The 27,228-nt window shown below is 48.2% G+C and overlaps 1 protein-coding gene across 3 annotated transcripts in view; it reads left to right on the top strand.

Annotated features, from left to right (window-relative positions):
* Positions 1-27,228, top strand: part of CACNA1H (calcium voltage-gated channel subunit alpha1 H) — a 371,014-nt gene that overhangs the window by 252,600 nt on the left and 91,186 nt on the right. The window lies entirely within an intron of this gene.

The raw sequence follows: 27,228 nt of genomic DNA, 5'->3' as shown, positions 1-27,228 counted from the left end.
CGTGACTAACGCACGCACTGCACCCATGCGACGTCACAGCCAGTACAGCGCCCACCACAGTGGGGAGTGTCGGGGGGCACAATGCGCCTCCTCCCCTCGCTAGTATCCACCCCGGAGCCGCGGCAAAGGTGTAAAAGAGCCACATGTGGCTCCAGAGTTGCAGACCCCTGAGCTAAGCGCTGTGTTCAAAAAAAAGGGCAGGACTGGATTTAGGTTTGATGAGGCCCTAAGCTACTGAAGGTAATGGGGCCCTTTATCAACAGCTGTCCTTTGTCAACAACAAATTGTTGTTTTTTGTGTTGAATACATGCTACGTGGTAATTGATGGACCTAATAGGTATCTAAAGCCATTTGCACATGTTGCCACGCAACCAGTCCGTGCAGAATGTAGGCACCCTATATATATAGAAATGAGCAAACCAGTGATATTTTAGGGAGCAGGCTAGCAGGTGGGGCCCATGACTTACATCATAGGAGCCTACACAACACAAAACACTGTTGCTGTGTGTAGGTTCTATTTTATTTGTTTTTTATCTCATGTTTTAGAAATGTACTCCAGGTTTTTTTCTTTAATTTTTTGGGGGGCCTCCAAGAGAGTGGGGCCCTAAGCTATAGCTTGTTTACCTTATATGTAAATTCAGCACTGCACCAGAGTAAAGTGTGCATAGAAATGCATATATCAGTGAAAATGCCATGAAAAAAGCTCATTTTATAGGGGAAATTGCTTTAACAGCAACAACAACCAATTTTACTTATACCCCGCCCTCCCCAGCCAAGACCGGGCTCAAGGCAGCTAACACCAAATATAAAAACAATTGATTGAAATACAGCTTTAAAAACAAGATTAAAATACACTAAAACATTAAAATCCAACCTCATTTCAGTGGAAACTCAATCAAAAACTTTTGGGGGGATGAAAACATCAAGTCTTCACCAAGGCTAAGTATCCAGACTGGTCCTACATAGGCCAGAAAAAAAGCCAGGGAAGTCCCCAAATGGGAGTTTTCAAAAATGTACATGTTAGGAGAGAGAATTGTAGCTGAGAATTGTAGCTCTGTGTGGGGAAATGGAGAAGCCTAAGAGCTCTCAGCACCCTTAACAAACTACAGCTCCCAGGATTCTTTGGCGAGGGGAAGCCATGACTCTTTGAAGTGGCGTGATACTGTTTCATATGCATAGTGCAGGTGGGACTTCAAATTGCCCCATCATCCTAAATCTACCTTTCCGTGCTTCCACCTACAGAAGCCTTGATTCTGCCTGACTTACTCAGTTTCCTTGACATTTGCCTCCTTTGTCAGGCTGCTGTTTAAATGCCAAGCGCTCGTTTCCTGGTTCTTCTCTAAAGACTTTTGTATAGGGCAAACTTTCTTCCTAACGGACATCAGAATGTGGGAATACACCAGCAGTGGTCCAAGAAGCAGCACCTAGCTTGAGTGTGATCTGCAAGGCAACTTCTAGGATTTAAATGGTTTCTTAATTTTCAAGGAGGAGACTCTAAGCATAAATATTTTCAAAACAATTTGTTTCCCACCCCCACAGAAGACCAATGCATCAGATTTTCCCATAAATCTATATGTGTAATGGGTGATTTACGATTATTTGAAAATTTGAATATTTTCTAAAAGGATGCCGTATTTCAACAAAATTGTCCGTATCAGATGCCCTTTCCAGTTTCTGCTATAAGTAATCATGCGGATGGCGTTGTGGGTTAAAACACAGAGGCTAGGTCTTGCCGATCAGAAGGTCAGCAGTTCAAATCCCTGCTATGGGGTGAGCTCCCGTTGCTCAGTCCCAGCTCCTGCCCACCTAGGAAAGCACGTCAAAGTGCAAGTAGATAAATAGGTACCACTCCAGCGGGAAGGTAAACGGTGTTTCCGTGCGCTGCTCTGGTTCGCCAGAAGCGGCTTAGTCATGCTGGCCACATGACCCGGAAGCTGTCTGTGGACAAACGCCGGCTCCCTTGACCTATAGAGCAAGATGAGCGCACAACCCCAGAGTCGTCCACAACTAGACCTAATGGTCAGGGGTACCTTTACCTTTACCTTTAATCATGCCGCTACCGGAAGAAAGGTGATAAGTTCCTTGTTGCCGTAATTTGAGTATTTTTAAAAATTGTTAATAAACCTAGGCATGCATTGCATTGCGCTGTATGTCCCAGTTCGTAATTTTCTTTATTTCTGTAAATACCCTTTCCCCAAAATGGTTGCACTAATTCCCATGTCCGCCACATATGGAAAGTCGTACCAATTGTCTTGCACACTCTCCAGCACGCTGCAGAAGATGCTACGTCTGCTAAGCTGAGTCTTACACGTGTTAGACGCCATCTATGTATTAACTTAAATGCAGGTTTATGTTGATTTTTTTGTAAGGGGGTGGGGAAAAGTTGTCCATAGAGTGTTGCAATCTGCTGCTTCAATTCCTGTACCTGGGTCCTTTTCCCAATTTTATTAGCCAAGCGTTGTCCAATGGCTAAGTCAGTGAGTGTTTTGTATAAAATCAACAATATTTTGGAGGGAGTGTTCAGTTTCTCAAATGGTGTGAATGGTCTAATTGCATGAGATTTAACTGTTGAATTGAGATAAAATGTATTACTTGATAGATTAAAAGCCAATTCACATTTCATCCCTCAGTTCTTTCCATGGCTTGGCCTGCTGGAAGAGAGATATCACTTTCATAAAAGCGAATGAATCTGCGCGAGCCTTTTTTCTTTCCATTTCATATCCATTGATTTTCTATCAGCTGTGTAAAAGGGGGAGTGAAATGCAAAAGGAACCAGTGGTGATGTAGGCAGTGTTAATTTTGATATCCAGGATTGACAGATCTTTAATTCTGCTTTTGCAAATGGGTTTGTTACCATTTCTAAGATAGCTTTGTTAAATGGGAGGCCTGTGTCGCACGCATTCATCAAATTCCAACTGCATCCGAATCTTCTCTTTTACGCTATCATACGAATGACATTTAGTCTATGGGCTGCATCATAGTATCTTTCCAATTGTGGTAGACCCATTCCTCCTCTCTGGAAATGTTGACACAGAATACAGTTAATTGCAACCAAGGTCTCTCAGCAAGGAGCGTCTCCACCCCCATCGCTCAGCTCAGACACTGAGGTCCAGCTCTGAGGGCCTTCTGGCAGTTCCCTCACTGCGAGAAGTAAGGTTAAAGCAAACCATGCAGAGGGCCTTCTCGGTGGTGGTGCCTGCCCTGTGGAATGCCCTCCCATCAAATGACAAGGAAATAAACAACTATCTGACTTTTAGAAGACACCTGAAGGCAGCCCTGTTTAGGGAAGCTTTTAATGTTTGATGTTTTGTTGTGTTTTTAATATCCTGTTGGAAGCCGCCCAGAGTGGTTGGGAAGGCCTAACCAGATGGGTGAGGTAAAAGTGTTGTTGTTGTTGTTGTTGTTGTTGTTCTCTTTCTCCAAAACAGAGAATGGCATTCAGAAAGGCTATTTGAAAGCAATACAAAATCTGTGCAGAGAAATGTAGGTGGCCCCAGGAGACAAGACTGGAGAGGGAAGAAAGGGCTGGTTTGATCTGGTAGCTATAGTTCATCATAGGTCCAAACTATCACAACTGTCAAGGAAGGCTATCAATGGTTACAAGCCATAATGGCTGTTCTCTCCTTCCAAAGGTGGATGAAGCAATGCTTCTGAATGCCACTTGCTCAGAATCCCATGTGGGGAGAGTGTTCTTGCGCTCAGCTCCTGCTTGCAGGATTCCCATAGGCTTCAGTTTGGCCACAGTGATGCTAGACAAGGCAGATGTTGGCCTGATCCATCACTCAGACTCTTCTTATGCTCTGGGGGGGGGGTATGGCTTGGTTTGACATGGAAGAGTTTATCTTCTTATATAAAAAGGAAATGTAGCTGTGTGGGCATGTAAGAGAAATTCAGAAATCCATATTAGGGCAATGCCTTTATTAAGGCAAAGGTAAAGGACCCCTGGCCATTAAGCCCTGTCGCTGATGACTCTGGGGTTGCGGTGCTCATCTCGCTTTGCTGGCCGAGGGAGCCGGTGTACAGCTTCCGGGTCATGTAGCCAGCATGACCAAGCCACTTCTGGCGAACCAGAGCAGCGCACGGAAATACCGTTTACCTTCCCGCCAAAGCGGTACCTATTTATCTACTTGCAGTTTGACGTGCTTTCAAACTGCTAGGTTGGCAGGAGCTGGGACCAAGCTCACCCTGTCGCGGGGATTCGAACCGCCGACCTTCTGATCGGCAAGTCCTAGGCTCTGTGGTTTAACCCACAGCGCCCCCCCCCCCGCGTGGGATGCCTTTATTAGGACCAACCAAAACGTTACGTAAGCAATGTGTGCAAGCTTTAAAGTCCTCCAGATCTCTTAAAAAAAACCCAGCCCTGCTGGATAGCTCAGTTGGTTAGAGCGTGGTGCTGATAATACCAAGGTCACAGGTTCAATCCCCATATTCCTGCATTTCAGGGAGTTGGAACAGACGGTCCTCAGGGTCCCTTCAATTATGATTCTATGAAAGGGTAGTGAACTTCTTTCAGGCTCAAGTCCCACGTTCACTCCACACATTGGCAGTGGGTGTAGCTCAGCCTAGGTGTGGACATCAGACACTCCTGCATTCTTACTGTTGCAGAAACTTCACCGAGGCCGATTTAGGACAGTGCGACCAATTCCACCGCCCTGGGAGATGCTAGGCGACGCAACTATGATGTGGCGAATTGAGCAGAACAGAAGTCGAGAGGCAACTGGGGGCATTGGATTTTGCACAGGGCACCACTGAAATTCAAAAGACCAAAGTCCACCCTTGCGGTTCAGATGATCTGTGCAAATATGAGGAGGGAGGGTTTGTTCCCTCTCCAGTCATCCACCTGATGACTGCAGAAGAAGCCATTTGCATCCCCATCAAAGTGCTGGTCTCAGCCCACCATAGCACTGCATCTATGAAGCGAAGGACATGAGGCAGGAATTGGTAATGCAGGTGAGCTGTGCACAAGCAAGCTGCCAGCTAGCTCTGCAAAGGCTCTTTTTATTAGCACAATATGCAAACCCAGGCAAATACATTTTGGACTGTGCCCTTTACACATCTTCCAATCACGAGATCGGGGGGTGGTACAAAGATATTTTGGCACCTTTTTCCACCACGTCACTTTTCCCCTGAACAATGTTTAATCAAAAGAGACAAAGGTCACAAACAGGGCACGGCAGACTACTAAGAGAGCAAAGGTTAGATAGGGGGCATGATGTTCAGACAGCTGTGGCTCGTCTGCGGGTGGAAGTGTGCTCCACACCCAGCGGTCATTCCTTCACATCTAAATATATATTAATTCGTGGCAAAGACCAAGAGATCGCTCTGAGGGAAACTAGTAAATGGTTTGGAGCGCTCCAGTTTCTCTTTTCAGATTGACTTAAGTTCCATTGTGTGTAACAGACTGTAGCACAGCAGTCTATTGAAAGTACAGTGGTGCCTCGCAAGACGAAATTAATTCGTTCCGCAAGTTTTTTCTTCTTGCGAGTTTTTCGTCTTGCGATGCACGGTTTCCCATAGGAATGCATTGAAAATCAATTAATGCGTTCCTAGGGAAACCGACTTCAGACCAGGTCCGGGGACAGTCTGTCCCCCGACCTCTTCTGAAGGCTGGGGGGGTGGACAAGGGCTTTTCTTCCCACCCCCAGCATTTTAAAAAACCCCGGGAAAGCGGAGGGCTTCTCCGCTGTCCGGGGCGATCTTAAAATGCTGGCGGGCGGCATTTTAAAATCGCCCCAGACAGCGGAGGACTTCTCCGCTGCCGGGGCGATTTAAAAGCCCCTGGGAAGGCAGGCAGGGGGGACAAAGACTTTTGCCCCCCGCCAGCCTTCAGAAGAGGTCCTGGACCTCTTCTGAAGGCTGGCGGGGGCGAAAGTCTTTGCTCCCCCCGCCTGCCTTCAAAAGCTGTCCGGCCCAGGCTTCCCGGACCTTTCCGCCAGCAGCGGCAGCGCTGCCGCTGCTGGCGGAGACTTGCCGGCATGCAGAAGCCTGCGCGCAACGCGCCCAGGCTTCGCGGACGTCTCCGCCAGCAGCGGCATCGCTGCCGCTGCTGGCGGAGACTTGCCGGCATGCAGAAGCCTGCGCGCAACGCGCCCAGGCTTCGCGGATCTCTCCGCCAGCAGCGGCATCGCTGCCGCTGCTGGCGGAGACTTGCCGGCATGCCGAAGCCTGCGCGCAACGCGCCCAGGCTTCGCGGATCTCTCCGCCAGCAGCGGCATCGCTGCCGCTGCTGGCGGAGACTTGCCGGCATGCCGAAGCCTGCGCGCAACGCGCCCAGGCTTCGCGGATGTCTCCGCCAGCAGCGGCAACGCTGCCGCTGCTGGCGGAGACTTGCCGGCATGCCGAAGCCTGCGCACAACGCGCCCAGGCTTCGCGGATGTCTCCGCCAGCAGCGGCATCGCTGCCGCTGCTGGCGGAGACTTGCAGGCATGACGAAGCCTGCGCGCAGCGCGCCCAGGCTTTGCGGACCTCTCCTGCCTTCAAAAGCCGTCCGGGATAGCAGGAAGCGCTTCCCTGCTATCCCGGACTGCTTTTAAAATGCTGGCGCTGGGGAGCAAAGCCTTTCGGCCCCCGCCAGCCTTCCAGGACCTCTTCTGAAGGCCGGAGGGGGGAAAAAGGCTTTGCTCCCCACCGCTAGCATTTAAAAGAGGTCCCCGGAGATTTCCCTATGGGCTTTCGTCTTGCGAAGCAAGCCCATAGGGAAATTCATTTTGCGAAGCGCCTCCAAAACGGAAAACCCTTTCGTCTAGCGGGTTTTCCGTCTTGCGAGGCGTTCGTCTTGCGGGGTACCACTGTAAAGAGCTTGTGCTTTCAGTGTTTCTAAATGCTTAGCTTTGGGACATAGACAGCAACACCTCCCTGGTGTTCTTCCCACTCACCTTCTCCAGAGTGACCCTAGGAGCCCGTCCTCAGTGGCTGACTCTCCTCTTTTCACCCCAATAGTCTCCCATCAGCACAAAGGGCAAGAAGATGTCTTTTCAGTGCCAGAAATCTCCCCTTCCATGCTGACTGGGCAACTCTAGGGCAAGGGAGGCAGAGATCCTGCTGGAACCCTACTACAGAAGGAGCAATGGGTCTTCAAGCCCCTTGCAATCCCAGATCACTATGCCTCTGCTAGAAGGGCCCATAATCACTTCTAAATTTTAACTGCATCAAGCAAGCGCTCACTTTCTTTCCTGATTAGTTCCACCCACCCACCCCCGTGTGTGTGCTTGATGAGGTGATGACTTAAATGAAGTGTCAGAATAAGAATAAGAATAAGAATAAGAATAAGAATAAGAATAAGAATAAGAATAAGAATAAGAATAAGAATAAGAATAAGAATAAGAATAAGAATAATTTATTTATACCCCGCCCTCCCCAGCCAAGACCGGGTTTCAGGGCAGCTATCACCGAATATAAATACAGTAAAAACAAAATAAAACAAAACCAAAAAACCCCAAACAAAGTTGATTAAAATATAAGTTAGAGTACAGTTTAGAATGCAGCTTATTTATACCCCGGCCCATGTGGCTGGGTTTCCCCAGCCATTCTGGGTGGCTCCCAACAGATTAAAAACAGAATTAAACATCAAACATTAAAAACTTCCCTAAACAGGACTGCCTTCAGATGTCTTCTAAAAGTCAGATAGTTGTTTATTTCCTTGACATCTGACAGGAGGGTGTTCCACAGGGCGGGCGCCACTACCGAGAAGGCCCTCTGCCTGGTTCCCTGTAACATCACATCTCGCAGTGAGGGAACCACCAGAAGGCCCTCAGAGCTGGACCTCAGTGTCCAGGCTGAACAATGGGGGTGGGGACACTCCTTCATATATACTGAGCTGAGGCCATTTAGGGCTTTAAAGGTCAGCACCAACACTTGATTACTTAGATGAGGTGTCAGATTTGGTCAGGTGGTGGAGGAATCCAGTGGGTCTCACGAACTCCAGATACAATCAAATCCTTTCACGAAATCAACCCTATGCCCGCCGGCTTCTCTGCCCTCAAAGTCCCTTCACTGGTTTGTGAGCCTGAAAAGGCAGCAAGCTCCCCATGGATAAGACTTTTGCGCCCACCCATAAAAGTGTCATTTGCTCTTGCCGAGTGTGAGAAGATCTATCTCCTTCTCCTTCCTTTTAAGTGCTTAGAGGAAAGAAAAATGCATGCTGTTCACGCCAATACAGAGATCAGCGTGGTGTCGAGAAACATTTCTGGAAGGCGAGGACAGCGTGTCTCCATTGTCCTGTTGGACTGGAGATGAGTCACCTCACGAGCCGTTGGTCGGGTCACTCAATGTACGAGAAAGATGCTCTTTTTTATTTCACCCCAACTTTCCTTAGGGTGAGGCAGTTAATTCTAAATACAGTGGCACCTCGGGTTACATACACTTCGGGTTACATATGCTTCAGGTTAAAGACTCTGCTAACCCAGAAATAGTACCTCGGGTTAAGAACTTTGCTTCAGGATGAGAAGAGAAATCGTGCTCTGGCAGCACGGCAACAGCAGGAGGCCCCATTAGCTGAAGTGGTGCTTCAGGTTAAGAACAGTTTCTGGTTAAGAATGGACCTCCGGAACGAATTAAGTACTTAACCCGAGGTACCACTGTACTCATCAAAATGCATGCCCTCCGTTCTTCCTCGCTCTGTGTGTGTTCCTGCTTTTTGATGCTGCTGTTGTGGCATTTATTGTTCTTAGGAGCAAACAATTTGCACATTATAAAACCTGCTGGTGGCAGATTAGGCTATCCACAATGGCCTACCTCCACTCTCATAGCCAGCGAATGCCAGTTGCTGCATATCACTAGTAGGGAGAGAGGCTGTTGCACTCAGATCTTGCTTGTGGATTTCCCAAAATGGGCATCTACAAGATAGTGAAAACAGGAGGCTGAGCAGTATGGGCAGTAGGTCCGGTCGTGACCGACTCTGGGGTTGCGGTGCTCATCTCACTTTATTGGCCGAGGGATCTGGCGTACAGCTTCTGGGTCATGTCGCCAGCATGACTAAGCCACTTCTGGCAAACCAGAGCAGCACACGGAAACGCCGTTTACCTTCCCACCCGAGTGGTACCTATTGATCTACTTGCACTTTGACGTGCTTTCGAACTGCTAGGTTGGCAGGAGCAGGGACCAAGTAACGGGAGCTCACCCCGTTGCAGGGATTCGAACCGCTGACCTTCTGATCGGCAAATCCTAGGCTCAGTGGTTTAACCCACAGCGCCACCCGTGTCCCCTCAGCAAAGAGTAAAGAGGAAGAGGGAATAGTTTCTTAAGAAAAGCACGTAGGAACTTCTCAATTCTTGGTAGGTTTGTGGGGATGTCTTGTCTCTCTGTCTAATGCTGCAAGGCATGTTGCAGCACAAATGGGGCAGGCAGGAGATGTAGCTCAGTGGCAGAGCATCTGCTTTGCACACAGAGGGTCCCAGGTTCAATCCCCAACATCTCCTATTGCCTCTGCTGTGGTAATCTCCAGGTCAGATTATTTGTTATATGTGTAAGAGTTCAGGGAATCCAATCTCCCCCACAGTGGCAGCCAAGGAGCAGACAATAAAAGTTCTTACCAATTGATTTATTCACTATTCACAGAGAGAGCCGAAGGAATGCAGACTCGCCTAGATAATGGCGTTGCTCCAAGTAAAGTCCCACCCCCTCCATCTATCCCGGGGGTCAGCAAACTTTTTCAGCAGGGGGCCGGTCAACTGTAACTCAGACCTTGTGGGGGGCCTGACTACATTTTGGAAGGGGGGGTTGAACGAATTTCTATGCCCCACAAATAACCCAGAGATGCATTTTAAATAAAAGGGCACATTCCACTGACACTGATTCCTGAACTGTCCGTGCGCCAGATTTAGTAGGCGATTAAGCTGGATCTGGCCCCCGAGCCTTAGTTTGCCTACCCATGATCTATCCTATTCTACATCACCCCTGCATTGGCTAATCTGAGCTTTCTGCCTCTGAGCCTTCTATTCAACCACCCTCAATGCTTACCTGGTCCTGGGAGGGGGGTCAGGAATGCTCTCCAGAGAAACTGAGTCTGTCAGTAGGATGCCAGGAAGCAGAAAAACTAGTAGAGTTCTTACCAGGTGGTTTATTCAATATTTACAGAGAGAGACGAAGGAATGTGGTCTCTCGTAGTTATCTCCAAGTCAAGTCCCACCCCCTCAGTCCCTCCTATTCTACGTGACCCCTGCGCCAGCTGTGCTTTTTGCCTCTGAGTTTTCTGTTCTATTACTCTCAAGGCACGCCTTGTTCTGGGAAGCGGGGTCACAAATGCTTTCAAGAGACACTAAGTCTGTCAGCTATCTCTTCCCTGGTTCTTCTTCTTCTTCCTGCTGTTCCTCCTCCAGTGTTTCCCAGCCTCTCCCCTCTGCAGCCTCTGAACTATGCCCTTCTGCAAACCACTGTTCTGAATCTATGCTGTCCTTCTGTTCTCAGGATGGTTCAGGAGAAGGGGGGGTGGTCCCCACTATTCCTCCTCAGTCCAGCCAGAGGTGTAGAAAGGGGGATGCAGTGGGGGGTGGACAGCCCCGGGTGTCATCTCTGAGGGGGGGTGACATTCGGCCCGGCGCACGCCTGCAACTCCCAAGCCTACCCTGAGCGGTCGGGGGAAGAGGGGGAGCTGTGCCACTTTGCTAGCAGCCTTCCCCCCTTTGTTTTGACAGCTCGGGGGAGGCTTGGGAGTCGTGGGCGGTCAGTGCGCCATTGCCCTGCACTCCCAGGCTGCTGTAGGAGGCAGGCAGGCAGGGAGAGGACAGGAAGGAGGCAGGCTAGCAAACAAGTGGAGGGGGGAGGGAAGGAGAGAAGGAAAATGTCCCTCAACTCAGGACCCAAACCCTGGAACGCACAGGAGGAGAGGTGGGGTGTAAGAGCAAAGTTGGGGGGGGGAGTTTTAAGTGCTTATGCTCATAATGTTAAGTAAACAAACCAGAAAATAACATTTGCAACTGTAAGTATCTTATTTTCCCTTCTTTTAATAATTTCAATGTGGGGAGGGGGGTGACAAAAAAAATTCACACCAGGTACCACCTGACCTTGCTACGCCTCTGAATCCAGCCCCTGACATATGTGAGGCTACCTCTAAAGACAGCTCTGAAACTTCAGCTGGTGCAGAATGCAGCAGTCAGGCTGGGGGAAGACAGTTTGAGCATATAATGCCAATCCTGGCCTGGTTGCACTGGCTCCCAGTTAGTTTCTGCGCACAATTCAAAGTGATGGTTTTGACCTATAAAGCTTACAGTTCCCAGGGTGGTTAAATAGTCAGTCCCTTTTCCCAGGGAAATTTGGGAAATGTAGCTCCATAAGGGGGATCTAGAGATATCCTAACAACTCTGAGCAGCCTTAACAAACTACACATCTCCTACACGTCCTTCTTCCCAGGAAACTATTCCATTCCCCTCCACATATCTCTTAAGGTGGAACGGAATATTGTAACATCCTCCCCCTTTCTGTGTAACCTGTATCACCTGTGATGATATCTGTTAAGGTGGAACGGAATATCGTAACAGAAACTTGCCTGGTGGAAGCTAGAGTGGGATGTGTCAGAGAATTGACATATTTTGCTCCACCCACTTTTGCTTCTGGCCCGGCCTACCATGGCCATGGGACTCCTGAAGGTTGTCAAGAAGAGAATGCGAGCTTTGGCTTGAAAAGGCTTCCCGACCTCAATTTTGTGAACAGAACGTTGTCGTGATGCTAAGCAGCCAATCGGCTTTGACTACGTGATGATGTCACAGTAGGCAAGCCATCCCAGTTGTGGGCCAGGGAGTCAGCATGAGAGGACAATGGGAAAACAAGACCCAATAGCTGTGGACATTTTCGCTGGGAAATTGCCGAAAGAGAAATGGGCTGTTGTTTTCAATGCCACTGAGCATGTTTCTGAGAAACTGTGACTGGTCGTGGCTAAGCCTCATGTTCTCCGATCAAGTGTGTTGTGCCAAAAAATGCATTTTCAGCCTTGGGGCTTGCAAGACGCTAGATCGCTAAAAGTTTTTCGTCCGCCGTCCAAACCCCAAGAGCAATTGAACATTCCCGTTCTCCGTCTTCAGCCAGTTACCGCCATGCAGCTTCGCTGCGTCAGAAAGCTGGGGTTTGCAAGCAGAGCTCTGCGGATCATCCCTGTACGTGTGGGGCTGCTCAATCCCTGGCTTAGCTTGCAAACAGCCAGGCTAACAAACAACAATTGGCAGAGCCAGCCTTCCTCCCTAAGTGCCTCATGAGCAGGCAGCTTGAGATCAGAAAGTGGTCCTGAGGGGCTTTGCCTGGGGCTGCTGTGTAATGCCGAGAGCAAAAAGAAACAAAGCTCAGCGCCTTAGTCTATTGCCAGGATGGCTCTTGGCTGCTGTTATCAAAGCCCGGGACCCAAGGCTCTTTCAGATCTCAAAACAAAATGTAGCAAAATGGGAGGGGAACAGCAAGGAGGATCTGAGATCAGGGAAGAGCTGCCTCCCAGGAGCAGAGAGACTGCTTTGCATGCAGAAGGAGCCAGGTTCATTCCCCAAAAGCATCTTCAGGTTGAGTCAGGAAAGACCCCAGAGAAACACTGGCAGTCAGTGTAGACCGGGGGGTGGCTGCTATATGTTTTGGGCTACAACTCCCACCATTTACTGTGCTGGCTGAGGCCGATGGGACATCAGGAGCAAGCCAGCAGTAAATCACACTGTGAAAGTTGGAGTAAACTCTTTGTTAACAAAAGCACAATCTTCACAGGAGTGTCAGGCCTAATGAGCAGAGGAACTCATCTCCGGTAGGTCTTGCCCCCTTAAAGCAGTTGCTGAGATTGAGAGTCCCCACCTCCTCGCAGCCATCTAAGCCCCCTCCTCACCAGAGCTTTTTCCAAGCAATCAGAGACTGCGCCTGCGTGCAGCCAATCTCTCCGCCCTTTTCTTGCCTCTTCTGGTTCTGGGAGACAAGCGGGGAGGGGAGCTTGTTGCAGCAGGAGGGGAAAACACCCAGGACTCTTCACAAGCCAGACTCATCTCTGCCTCTGGGCCTCCCTCTTCTCCTGCTTCAATTTCTGCCTCAGATTCTGGACTTCTCTCTGCCACTAAACCCTGTTACTTCTTCAGCCTCCGATACCTCCTCCTCCCAGTCTTCTCCCTCTGACCACTTACCATCATCCCACCACCACTCCCTGGGCTCTGAGCCTTCTTCCCTTGTTGGTTCCCCAGCTGGCTCCTCCCATCATTCCTCTGTGCCCAGCAAATGCGTGACATGGGAGTTCTAGTCCAAAGCACCTGGAAGGTATAATAATAATAATTTATTATTATTTACACCCCACCCATCTGGCTGGGCTTCGCCAGCCACTCTGGGCGGCTTCCAACCAAATATTAAAATACAGTAAGACATCAAACATTAAAGCTTCCCTAAACAGGGCTGCCTTCAGATGTCTTCTAAAAGTTTGGTAGTTGTTGTTCTCTTTGACATCTGGTGGGAGGGCGTTCCACAGGGCAGGTGCCACCACCGAGAAGGCCTTCTGCCTGGTTCCCTGTAACCTCGCTTCTCGCAGGGAGGGAACTGCCAGAAGGTCCTCGGAGCTGGACCTCAGTGTCTGGGCAGAACGATGGGGGTGGAGACACTCCTTCAGGTCATTTAGGGCTTTAAAGGTCAGCACGAACACTTTGAATTGTGCTTGGGAACGTACTGGGAGCGAATGTAGGTCTTTCAAGAGTGGTGTTATGTGGTCTCAGCGGCCGCTCCCAGTCACAGTCTAGCTGCCGCATTCTGGATTGCAGTTTCTGGGTCACCTTCAAAGGTAGCCCCACGTAGAGAGCATTGCAGTAGTCCAAGTGGGAGATAACCAGAGCATGCACTACTCTGGTGAGGCAGTCTGCGGGCAGATAGGGTCTCATCCTGTGTACCAGATGGAGCTGCCCTGGGCACAGAATTGACCTGCACCTCCATGGACAGCTGTGAGTCCAAAATTACTCCCAGGCTGCGCACCTGGTCCTTCAGAGGCACAGTTACCCCATTCAGGACTAGGGAGTCCTCCACACCTGCCTGCCTCCTGTCCCCCCAAAACAGTACTTCTGTCTTGTCAGGATTCAACCTCAATCTGGGGTAAACAACACCGTGCAACCTGGCTCAGAAAAAGGCAGGTCCCTATGCTCCTACGATGCGCTGGTGCATACTCTCCGACATCTGATGGCCAGTGGTGAGGGATGATGGGAGTTGGAGTCCAGAAAGATCTGGAGGGCCACAGGGTGCAGAAAGCTGCTGTAGAGGGAGCCACAAATGGGGATTACCGTTCTCACTCACCCAACTGCGTTTGGTCCAGGGAGTTTTCATCAATGGGTTCCCTTTCTGCCCTAGGGGCACACAGCCTATACCAGGCCATGCCAATCCCTGGCACCAGCCCAACCTGTCCTTCTGGTCCCTCCTTCTTTCTCCCAGTGATAAAAACAGCACGTGCAAATCTCCCCAAGGAAGACGACAAGTAGGATGTTCTGAACGCTGTTTATTTTCCTCCCAGTCTTTCCCGATTTTGGCTTCTGTGCTTGTTTCGTACTAGCTGGGGGATTCCTGTAGCGGTTATTTCTTCTTTTAAAAAATCCAGATGTAATATTTATGCTTGCATCTGTCTCTCCTCGGAAAACATGAAGTAAAAGGAAAGAGAACAAGATGCCACTTTCGGGAAATGATGTAGAACACCGTGGGGAAGAGCGAATTTGTTTCTGTTTTTCAGCCTTGCCGCACGAAAACTCAAACAGCGTTCGGTATTCTGGGCAGCGTCAACTCGCTTTTCCCTCTTTTCCCTTTCACATCAAGCGTTCTTTGATCATCCTGGGTAGCCAAAAGACATCCTAATTGCATGCCGTCATGCCAGAATCACACCCCCCCCCCCGACATCCTACACCACGTAGGGACCAAACTGCTTACACAGCAGTAAACAGCCGGAGGGGAAACATGCTAATGTTCCGATTATCCCACCTGGGTTTCCAACAGCCACCAGCTCAAGTTCTCCCTAATTGGGATAAAAGCTGGGTTTTTGCCTGGAGCTCTTCAGGTGGAAAATTTGCTCCCAATCCCAATACAGTCATACCTCATGTTACGTCCACTTCATGTTACGTTCTTTCAGGTTATGTCCCGCAGCGACCCGGAAGTACCTGAAAGGGTTACTTCCGGGTTTCGCCACTCACGCATGTGCAGACGCTCAAAATGACATCACACACATGCGCAGAAGCGGTGAATTGCAACCCGCGTGTGCGCAGGCGCGCCGCTGCGGGTTGCGCTATTTTCATGTTGTGAATGGGCCTCCGGAACAGATCCTGTTCGCAACCAGAGGTACCACTGTAAATATATTGGGGGGGGGGGGAGAGAGAGGTGATCTGACGGTAATTTTTGTGGTATTCCTACATTGTGGCCCGTCAAGGGTGCTCCTCAGCCAAAGCAATGCACACAACACATAGTAAACTATTTAATGTCAAAGCTGACACAGTCGTATCTACAGCCCCAAATACCCACACACATCAGTCTAGTGTCTAGACAGCTATTCCCAAATCCATGCCCTATGTAGCAGTTGCAGCAACAGGGAGCCATGTCCCCCTCCACCAATTTATGTAGCTTCTGCTGACAAGCTGCATGCACATAACCAGAGACTGTGCCTGTGTGGAAGCTGCCTCTGCTCTGCCCTTTTCGGTCCCCTCCTGGGTCTGGGAGACAGTGGTGCTGGAGAGGGTGGGGAAGCACCTAGCCCTTCACTTGCCTGACTTGCCTCTTCCTCCTCTTTTTTTTAGCCATCCTGTACTCCAACCCTAAAGTTTCCCCTGCCTCTGACTCTTGCCTCCAAGCTAGTACTGTTGTTGTTGAGTCGTTTAGTCGTGTCCGACTCTTCATGACCCCATGGACCAGAGCACGCCAGGCACTCCTGTCTTCCACTGCCTCCTGCAGTTTGGTCAAACTCATGCTGGTAGCTTCGAGAACACTGTCCAACCATCTCGTCCTCTGTCGTCCTCTTCTCCTTGTGCCCTCCATCTTTCCCAACATCAGGGTCTTTTCCAGGGAGTCTTCTCTTCTCATGAGGCGGCCAAAGTATTGGAGCCTCAGCTTCAGGATCTGTTCTTCCAGTGAGCACTCAGGGCTGATTTCCTTCAGAATGGATTGGTTTGATCTTCTTGCAGTCCATGGGACTCTCAAGAGTCTCCTCCAGCACCATAATTCAAAAGCATCAATTCTTCGGCAATCAGACTTCACCTGGAGCAGGAACCGGCAAGCCACTCTAGGATCCCTGCCAAGAAAACTCCATGGACAAAGACAACAAGCTAGTACAGATCCCCACAAATCAGTAGTCCCCTTCTCCCAAGTCAGACTGTGGTTTCCCTTCCCCAGTGCACACTCATTGGCTTCCTGCCATCTAGCTCAGTAATTCCTACACAGACTGGCAGCAGCTATCCAGGGTTTCAGACAGGGATCTTTACCAGCCCCAACTGTGTGTGTGTGTGTGTGTGCATGTGTTGTTTTGCAATATTTGGTGACGCGCAGATTTCAAAAGATGGCTGTGTTTGGGCTTTGCACTGTTCGTTTATTTATTTGGCACATTAATTTTTCTTGGAATATCTTAACTATTGTCTCAGAAAGTGTGAATTGGGTAGGCTCACCTCTCAAATGTGAACCAAATCAATTTTCTACCCTATCCTTAGAGAAAATGCCTCTTTAGCCCAAAGGAAAATCTTGCACGGACTCAACATTTGGCAGTTGTTGCTTTTTCAGAATTCAACCGGTTTGAAGATTTCCCTGATTTCTGCTTTTTTTTCTTTCTTCTCCAAATGACTTTTTCAGCCTGCGTTTCAGAACAAGATGTTCCCTCTTTGAGCCTGAGAGAGTCTTTGACAGATAAGTCCTTGGAGAGGCCGAGCTCTGAAAAGCCAACTCTTTCCTCTAAACGGTTCTGCTCATTTCACTGAGCTAAAGAAACTGTCCCCCCAAAAATTTCAGTCATCAGGATATAAAGTTTTCGTGGAGCTATGAGAAAGAGGGTTGTTTTTTCTCCTGGAGGCTGTTTGGCAGCTCTCAGCAGGCGCCTTTGAAATACAGATTCTTGTCCCTAATTGCCAAGCCTCTTTTGATATGATTGTGATTATTTGGGAGAACAGGGTCCTGTTATCTATTGAAGCTCCTTCAAATATACAGAGTGAGCAGCGTTGGCAAGAAATTATCCATACGAAAGAGCCAAAAACATTCTAAAACAATTAAGATTAACAGAAAAGGAGATGGAAACACATCAATAGCTACATGTCTGGAGAGGCTTGCCAAAACAAGCGTTTAAAATGGCCGCCGAAGAGCGTCAATACACAGGGAGTTCCAAAGTGTAAGGGCTCCCACACTATTATCAATTTCCTTCAGGGGTGGAATGAATATTATGTGGCACCTGTGCCACTGCCAGTTCTGCAAGTCAAAGTGGTTCAGTGGGCACATCTGATGCCATCATGGCTGTCAACTTACAGATTTGAAAATAAGGAACCAGCAGCCTCAAAAATAAGGGATCAGCAGCCAAAATAAGGGATTTTGGCTTAGCTTATAGAGAAGCTGCACTGGTTGGAGGGTATGCTAAGCAGCACGTCGGGGCTGCCGTCGTCCTGGCGCGAGGAGTTCCATCGGCCCTTCCCCACCTGAGAGGGGGGAGAGAGAGAGACACTCTCACCCACGCCGCCCGCGAGCCCAGCATGAGGTGGTTGCAGCGCAGCCACTGGGGCGCCGCCCTTCTGCATCCCTCCCCATCCCCTCCTCTTCCTCCTCCCTCAGGCCGCCTCCTCAGCCACTGCCACCTCTGGCTTCCCCTGGCAGCACGGCAGAAGTCTTGCAAGAGAGGGGCTGCCTGCCCACCCACTGCCACCCGTCTCCTCACAACGCGCCCCTGAGGGGGGAAAGGGAGAGACGGAGACGTGCGGGTCATGCACGCACTTTCTCTCGCTCTCTCGCGGCGGAGGACCCCAAGCCGCTGCTTCCCTCCCGAGCCAGGAGAGCATGAAACCTGGGAAATTTAAGGGACATCATCAGTAAGGGACAGCAGCTGGACACGGCGCTGGGATAAGGGAGTTTCCCACCAAATAAGGGACGGTTGACAGCTATGGATGCCATACACAATCCCTCTCGCAAATTCTCTTTTTTTTTCTCTTCATTAATATTTTATTAAGTTTTATCAATAGAAAAGTTCAGAAAAATACAAAAACAGAAAAATACAAAATTACAAAATACAAAAATACAAACATTAAACACAAAAAAGAAGAAAAAAAAACACATATAAAAGAAAAGAAAACTCCCTCTTTTTTGATTTCTCATCTTTAGTTAACTTATTTTCCTGACTTCCTCACGCCTCCCTTTTTTGTATCCCTTTTAAGAATTGGTTCAGCAAATTCATATCCTATTAGTTTATCTATTATCAATCCCATCTTACATTTTACCTTGTTGCTAGAACCCCTTCAATTCATTTCAATGTCATCAGCATTCAAAAATTTTACAATATTTCTATAAATAAGTTTTAAATTTCCTCCAATCTTCTTCCACCGACTCTTCTCCCTGGTCTCAGATTCTGCCAGTCATTTCCGCCATTTCCATATAGTCTATTAGTTGCATCTGCCATTCTTCCAGGGTGGGTAAGTCTTGTGTCTTCCAATGCTTTGCAATGAGAATTCTTGCTGCTGCTGTAGCGTACATAAAGAAAGTTCTATCCTTCTTTAGCACCGATTGGCCAACTATGCCCAGGAGAAAGGCCTCTGGTTTCTTCAGGAAAGTATATTTAAATACCTTTTTCATTTCATTATAGATCATCTCCCAGAAAGCCTTAATCCATGGGCACGTCCACCAAAGGTGAAAGAATGTACCCCCTCTCACAAATTCTCAAGGCACCGCTGTGTTCCTTGCTATCTATCACAATAAGGTTATCCCAGGAGGGTGTGTCTGTGTTTGTGCATTTATAGGTGTTGCAATTCCTCCAATAGCAAACTCAGATGGTGAGGGCTGAGAGGCTTGGTGCCAAAGCAAGCCCAATGGAAACAGAAGGGAATTGTCTGCAGAAATGTTCACACAACTGCCCCCTTCCCTTGCCAAACAAAAAACAAAACAAAACCCACCCACAGGAGTGTGGCAGTCAATAACCACAGAGTTAAAAGACGGAGTTAACTCTTTTTTGACAAAAACATGATCTCCACAGACTTGGGCTGAATCTACACATATATTTAAAAAACGCTGTGAAAATGCTTTAAAAAAACGTTTTGAAGTATATATGGAATTGGCCGTTAGTTCACCAGCACCATCTAGTGACAGATTTGTATACTGCACTTAAAACATTATATTTGCAGCTGTATAGCTGAATCCTTGGTTGAGTGTCTGGCCTAATGACCACAGCAGTTCATTCCTGGCGGTCTTCCTCCATGAAAATCAGTTGGCGAGACTGAAAGTCCCTGTCTCCTCACAGCCGTCTAAATCCCCTCTGACCACTCATTGTGGTCCCACCACCCCTCCCCTGGCTCTCAGCCTTCTTCCCTTGATGGATCCCCAGTCGGTTCTTCCAACCGTTCCTCTGCATCCAGCCAGTCCGTGACACTAACACAGAGACAAACACACACACCTCGCAACACACCTCACAAAGACCGAACGTGCTCAGCAGCCATGAAAATGTTGGGAAAGTAAATGGGGAGACCATGATAGGGTGATGGAATGCTTCAGTCCTGTTCTGCTAATATCCTGAGTTGGCTGACACGCTGAACAGAAGCACTCCTGTTATCGGGCGATGGTGCGATGCAACATTTTATTGCAGGCCGTGTGTGTGTGTGTGTGTGTGTGTGTGTGTGTGTGTGTGAGAAATATTCTCCCCTGGCAGCTCAAGGGTTCCTCTGCATGAATTGCCTGCCTCTTACTCGCTGACTGTACTATTTAGTTGAGATCGCACAGTAGGAGTTGTGACATTTATAAGCAAAACAAACATCTGCAGGAGAGAGAATACGGAGCCGTCCAAAAGAAAGGAAAGAAAGAAGGAGAGGAGGAGGAGGAAGAAGGAGGACGAACTAGCTACGCAGGGTGCTCTAATCTGAAAATGATCGTGTTCAGGAGGGTGAAATGAGGTGGCAATCAGTGGGATTGCTTATCAGCAGTGACTACATCCATCAGGCTTCCGTAACTTGCTTGTTGTTGTTTAGTTGTTTAGTCGTGTCTGACTCTTCGTGACCCCCTGGACCAGAGCACGCCAGGCACTCCTGTCTTCCACTGCCTCCCGCAGTTTGGTCAAACTCATGTTCGTAGCTTCGAGAACACTGTCCAACCATCTCATCCTCTGTCGTCCCCTTCTCCTTGTGCCCTCCATCTTTCCCAGCATCAGGGTCTTTTCCAGGGAGTCTTCTCTTCTCATGTGGCCAAAGTCTTGGAGCCTCAGCTTCAAGATCTGTCCTTCCAGTGAGCACTCAGGGCTGATTTCCTTCAGAATGGATCGGTTTGATCTTCTTGCAGTCGATGGGACTCTCAAGAGTCTCCTCCAGCACCATAATTCAAAAGCATCAATTCTTTGGCGATCAGCCTTCTTTATGGTCCAGCTCTCACTTCCATACATCACTACTGGGAAAATCATAGCTTTAACTATACGGACCTTTGTTGGCAAGGTGATGTCTCTGTTTTTTAAGATGCTGTCTAGGTTTGTCATTGCTTTTCTCCCAAGAAGCAGGCGTCTTTTAATTTCGTGACTGCTGTCACCATCTGCAGTGATCATGGATCCCAAGAATGTAAAATCTCTCACTGTCTCCATTTCTTCCCCTTCTATTTGCCAGGAGGTGATGGGACCAGTGGCCATGATCTTCGTTTTTTTGATGTTGAGCTTCAGACCATATTTTGCATATTTTGCCATTGGGTTGCGTTGCTGTTTTTATTTTTATTGGGTATTTTGTGGTTTTATATCTTGATTTTATTCTGTGAACCACCCTGAGAGTCCTGGGTATAGGGCTGTATAATAATAATAATAATAATAATAATAATAATAATAATAATAATAATAATAATAATAAATTTCATCCAAGTTGGTAGCCATCACTGCTTCCTATGACTGGGAGTTCCATAGTTTACGCTGCACGAAGAAGGACTTCCTTACATCCAACAGTCAGCTGCATTGGATGTCTATGAGTTCTAGTATTAGGAGAGAGAGAGGAAAAGGTTTCCCATGTGGGAATGTGGCTCACAGCCCCCTAAAAACTTCCCCACTCCTGATTTAGAGATTCCTGAAGGATGATCTCTTCTTCCCCGTTCCGTTTTCTGAGAAAGGCTCCGGCCTTCCCTTGAAAGATGGGTCGCTCAAAGTGGCGATTCACCCCGTTTCCCCCCAAATCCTCTCGTTATTGATGGGATTTGTGAACCGATGAACTCTTTGTTCTGCCTTGCCGCTCGGCTTCCATCCCACTTCCCTCCCTCCCTCCCACGGCAAAGGGTGCCAGAGAGAATCTCCATAAAAGTCTATTAGTCGGGATGAGTAATGGTTTGACAAAACAGATCCTCATAACCTCTCCTGAATCATCTTGGCAGTAATAGAGACTGTGTGTCCGTTTTTTGATTAAACATTTCCAGGGCTCCAGGAGTTGGAGGGCGTAAACAGTTGCAGCCAATAGCAGACCCCAACCTGCACCTCTCCCCCGCAAAAAACAACCCCCAGACTTTTGCTATATCTGTTAGTCCAACAAAGTTGTTGCCCAGAAATGGAGGGTCGTCTTGTCATTGCTGCAAAAATGGCATACCCTCCAACATTTCTCCAATGAAATTATTCCACAATTATGATTTTATTATTCATACTCCACCCATCTGACTGCGTTGCCCCAGCCACTCTGGGCAGCTTCCAATATATACAAAAAAATAATAAAACATTTGTTGTTGTTGTTTGTTGTTTAGTCGTTTAGTCGTGTCCGACTCTTCATGACCCCATGGACCAGAGCACGCCAGGCACTTCTATCCTCCACTGCCTCCCACAGTTTGATCAAACTCATGCTGGTAGCTTCAAGAACACCATCCAACCAAATAAAACATTAAGCATTAAAAAAGCTTCCCTAAACAGGGCTGCCTTCAGATGTCTTCTTAAAATTCTATAGTTACTTATCTCCTTGGCTCAGGGGTCACATAACTCCATACCCTCCAACATTTCTCCAATGAAAATAGGGATGTCCTAAGGAAATGTGACACAGGTGGCGCTGTGGGTTAAACCACAGAGCCTAGGACTTGCCAATCAGAAGGTTGGCAGTTCAAATACCCACAACAGGGTGAACTCCCGTTGCTTGGTCCCTGCTCCTGCCAACATAGCAGTTTGAAAGCACATCAAAGTAGATAAATAGGTACCACTCCGGCGGGAAGGTAAACGGTGTTTCCATGCGCTGCTCTGGTTCACCAGAAGCGGCTTAGTCATGCTGGCCACATGACCCGGAAGCTGTACGGCGGCTCCCTCGGCCAATAAAGCAAGATGAGTGCCGCAACCCCAGAGTCGGCCACAACTGGACCTAATGGTCAGGGGTCCCTTTACCTTTAAGGAAAAGTGGGGCATTCCAGGATCAAATCAGAAACCAGGATGGTGTCTGTAAATCTGGGACTGTCCTTGGAAAATAGGGAGGAGGAGGAGGAGGAGGAGGACTTGATATCCCACCTTTCACTCCCTTTAAGGAGTCTCAAAGCAGCTAACATTCTCCTTTCCCTTCCTCCCCCACAACAAACACTCTGTGAGGTGAGTGGGGCTGAGATACTTCAGAGAAGTGTGACTGGCCCAAGGTCACCCAGCAGCTGCATGTGGAGGAGCGGGGAAGCGAACCTGGCTCACCAGATTACAAGTCCCCCTGCTCTTAACCACTACACCACACTGGCTCCCTGGAGGCTTTCGTGATGTCAGCAAAGGGCCTGGAAATTGCCTTTTCTGGAAATGTTGTCGAAAACAAGGTCCCCAAAATGAGGAGTTTGTGTTTCTCCTTTACAAGGGCCTCATCTACGTTGTAATTTAAAGCAGGGTCAGACCTTCTCTCTCTCTCTCTCTCTCTCCGGAGCTCTCCCCATGAAAACTCACTCTTTACTACTGAATTGGAGCAAATGGCTATCTGTGAAAAACCCAAATTGCTATTTGTTGTGCTTCGGCTTTAAAGAGCAGCTTTTTCACGGGGAAAGCTCAGGAGGGGGGGGGAGAGAGCACTCAGCCACAGAGCTTTAAAGCGCAGACCGATGCCTGGAGAGCATGAGGTAAAAGGTAGGTGTGGCTAAGCCCACCCTTGTGCTTCAAAATGTGTCCTCCCCTGAATTTTTCATTGGAGTTCCTAAGCGAAGTAATATGTACAGGAAGGCATATGCCAGGATAAATCTTGCCTATAAGCAGTGCTTTTTTTCTTCTAGAAGAAAAGGTGCCAGTACTGTGTACCCTTGAGTACCCACCCCCCACCTGAAAAAGCACTGCCTATAAGTGCCTGTATCTGTGAAAATAATAAGCAAAAAAAAATGCATTATATTAGGCAGAATTCCTTTGGGGAAACATGTAGATTAGGCCTACAAAAAATGTGTGTATTAGGAAAATGTCACACTACAATGTTGATAAATTTTCCTGAGAACCTTTTTTTAAACACACACACACACACACACACACACACACACACGTGTGGAAATGTGGAAAACTAAATTCCAGGTTGAGGAAAAGGCAAAACTGGGGGATTTCTTCCATCCCTAGAGCTTCTAACCACTGCTGCCACCTAGCTTTAAAAGACATTCAAGAGCCGCCCCTCTCCCAAGCCTCAGACCTGGTCCTTCAGTTCAATTTCATCCAGAACACGTTGCACAGTTAATCCCAGATCAATGGATCTAAAACTATGCTCCCTTATGCTGTGCTGTATAGCCTCGTCCCTGAAATCAGAATGCTTGCTTCTGAGATAATGAACATAGGATCTGAGGGCAAGGAACTATCATAAGAAGGAAAAATAACTTTTGTCATTGCATCTATGGAGCTCGCCTTGTGCTCCTGGACATCTGTTTTAGGAAGCAGGAGGAAGCAAGCTTCTGCTCTTTGGGAGGAAGGCAAAAGCCAGAAGGGGTGTCCTTGGCGTTGCCCTCTCTCCCAGGAACGGATCTGCGCATCAATCACAGCCGAGGAGAGCGGTTCATATTGAAGAGTCTGCGTTCAAAAGGCCAACCCCCTAAGCAAGTCATTACATCTCCCTGCCATCACTCTCGCTCGCCGTTCATTGTTACCTGGACATCTAACGGGCTCTTCTCTCTAGTGAGACCATTTTGCTTCGCGATTAAAATTGAGAGCCTCCCATCTCCTCCTCCTCCTTTTTCTCTATCCGTCTAATCGGGCATGGAGCCGTGGAGGTGTAATACATCTGACTGGGGGGGGGGCCTTTTCGAGGGAAAAAGGAGGCTTTAGATCTGTACGCCACAGGTAGACGCGTCTCATATGCGGCTCGCGCTGGTGATTCCTTCTCTTTGAGGGGAAGCTAGTAATTGATCTAATCCAGCCTGGCATAAACGCCACTTGAAATAAGATTGCGCTTTGCTGAGTGGAGCCGAGAAATGGGAAGAGCAAAGATCAGAGCATAGATACTTTGAGCGAGAGCCCTCAGAGATTAACAGGGAGAGGAGAACCCCGCCCCTAAGAATCAGCCCTTGACATGACACATCTCGGAAAATTAAAGGGAAGGGAGCCCTTATTGACCATTAAACCGGACAACTTAGGGTGAAGACAGGCGCCATATTGTACACAGTGGCGATTATAGAGACTGCTGGGAAGGAAGGCTGGGAGGCCAACAGCAGGTGGCGCCAGAGCAAAAGACAGGCATAGCCAATTCATTCTAGTTCTGCTCCCATCCTCCTCCCTGCTGAATTCTACAAGGGCAACACCGACAGCAAGGAGGAGGAAAGTAGCAGCCAGTGCAACTCTCTGGAGGGGGTGTAAGAATAAAGGCAGCAAAGTGGGGGCCGGCTGAGGGTAGTGTTGCAGTGGCCCAGTCACCATGGTGAATCAGCTTCCTCTGAATGTAACTTTTTAGTTTTCTGCGCAAGCTCTGGAAGCAAGGGGCAGGGAACATTCCTACAAGCAAGTATAGTGGTACCTCAGGTTACAGATGCTTCAGGTTGCAGATGCTTCAGGTTACAGACTCCGCTAACCCAGAAATAGTACCTTGGGTTAAGAACTTTGCTTCAGGATGAGAACAGAAATTGTGCTCCAGTGGTGCAGTGGCAGCAGGAGGCCCCATTAGCTAAACTGGTGCTTCAGGTTAAGAACAGTTTCAGGTTAAGAACGGACCTCCGGAATGAATTAAGTTCTTAACCCGAGGTACCACTGTAGCTGAATGGGGATGGGAGGGGGGTTGATTGGCTACTGACTGTGATCTCACTCACCTGCAATACTGGGGCCTATGCCCCCATCCTAAATGCTAGATCTTATTGTTAAAATATGCCCTTGTTGCAAGGGTTTTGTTTTCTTCTAATATACCCAAGGGTAGTTGTTTTTCAAGTGATGCTTAAAAGCTAATGCATCATTCCCCTTAACCATGGTATTGATTCACCTCCTTGCCTGCATTACTAGCACTTTAAAGCCATTTAAACTATTTCCTGCAATTGGGAAGAGAAGTGGAATGGGATGGGGTGGGGTGGGGTGCGGATGGAAAACAGGAAGTCCTTACTAATCCATCCTGAGCCATAGCTCTAATCGCTTGAGTTGCTGTTGTTGTTTTCGGTTGTTGTTGTTTTTTAAGCTTCTCATTTAGCGATTACTTTCTTAGTCATGCGTAAGCCCTGGAAATCTAATATGGAAGCCAGTAATCCATTAGTTAAACAGATTTAGTTATACAAGGGGAGGGGGTTGTGTAGCTCGGGAAGTAAGTAATAGGTTCAATCCGCGCTACTGCATGAACACATGTAAACCATAAAGCTAAAGAAAAATTAAAAAGTGGACCTCCAGTGTTGCAATGTGGAAAGATCCTCTCTTTTAAAGATGTTTTATTCGAGAGGTAGACAGAGGTTCCTGTCAGATGTTGGCAACCTACAAATCCCATCATTCTTTACCATTGGCAGTGCTGGATTTAGGTATAAGCTAAACAAGCTATAGCTTAGGGACCCACTCTCTTGAGGGGCCCCAAAAAATTTAAAGGAGAAAAACTGGTTGTACATTTCCAAAATATAAGATAAAAACCAAATAAAATAAAACCTACATACAGCAGCAAGTGTTTTGTGTTGTGTAGGCTCCTATGATGTAAGTCATGGGCCCCGCCTGCTAGCCTGCTCCCTAAAATATCACTGGTTTGCTCATTTCTATATATAGGGTACCTACATTCTGCATGGACTGGTTGCATGGCAACATGTGCAAATGGCTTTAGATACCTATTAGGTCCATAAATTACCATATAGCATATATTCAACACACAAAAAACAGCAACAATCTGTTGTTGACAAAGGACAGCTGGACATAGAAAGGGCCCCATTACCTTCAGTAGCTTAGGGCCTCATCAAACCATGCTGCCTTGGGTTGATGAGAATCTCAGTCTGTAACGTGGGTAGGCAAACTAAGGCCCGAGGGCCGGATCCGGCCCAATCGCCTTCTAAATCCGGCCTATGGACAGTCCGGGAATCAACTTGTTTTTACATGAGTAGAATGTGTGCTTTTATTTAAAATGCATTTCTGGGTTATTTGTGGGGCATAGGAATTCATTCATTTCCCCCCAAAAAAATATAGTCCGGCCCCCCACAAGGTCCGAGGGACAGTGGACCGGCCCCCTGCTGAAAAAGTTTGCTGACCCCTGACTCTGAAACATCAGGTCATTTCAAGAGGGGCTTGTACCCCACAGCAGTATTCCATCCTGGAGCCCAAGGCATTTCTCCCAGTCAGCCTGCAGCCAACCTGCCCAAGATGGATCCCCATCTCCCCTTCAGTCTTCTTCCCCGCACACCTTGCTAAAAACCTGATGTTCAGTTACCCTGGCAACCTTCCAAACCCCCAGTCGCTGTTCATACCTCAGGGCAAGGAGAGAGGACAGTTATCTTGCATTGCTAATGGCCCTCAATGGGGCCATTGTTCCTTCCATATTGTTTGTTAGTGGCCCTAGCTTGGCCAGGTCGTTCTGCATAGGTGAGTTCAGGAATTCCTCTGCAGTTTGTATTTCTCCCTTCAGATCCCAAATAATCAAAATCCTACCATTTATTAATTTCTAGCGTTTAGGGGGTGGGGTTCTCCCCGCAATCCATAGCAATGTTTTGGGTACTTCTGCAAACACTGGGGCTCCCCCAGTCCAGCTGATACCTTCCTCTTTTACATGGATGGTGCAATTTGAGTTA

The sequence above is a fragment of the Podarcis liolepis genome (assembly GCF_965112155.1).
Source record: "Podarcis liolepis genome assembly, chromosome: 14".
Taxonomy (NCBI): Eukaryota; Metazoa; Chordata; class Lepidosauria; order Squamata; family Lacertidae; genus Podarcis; species Podarcis liolepis.
The sequence above is the reverse complement of the archived record's forward strand: the minus strand, read 5'-3'. Positions and strand labels throughout refer to the sequence as shown.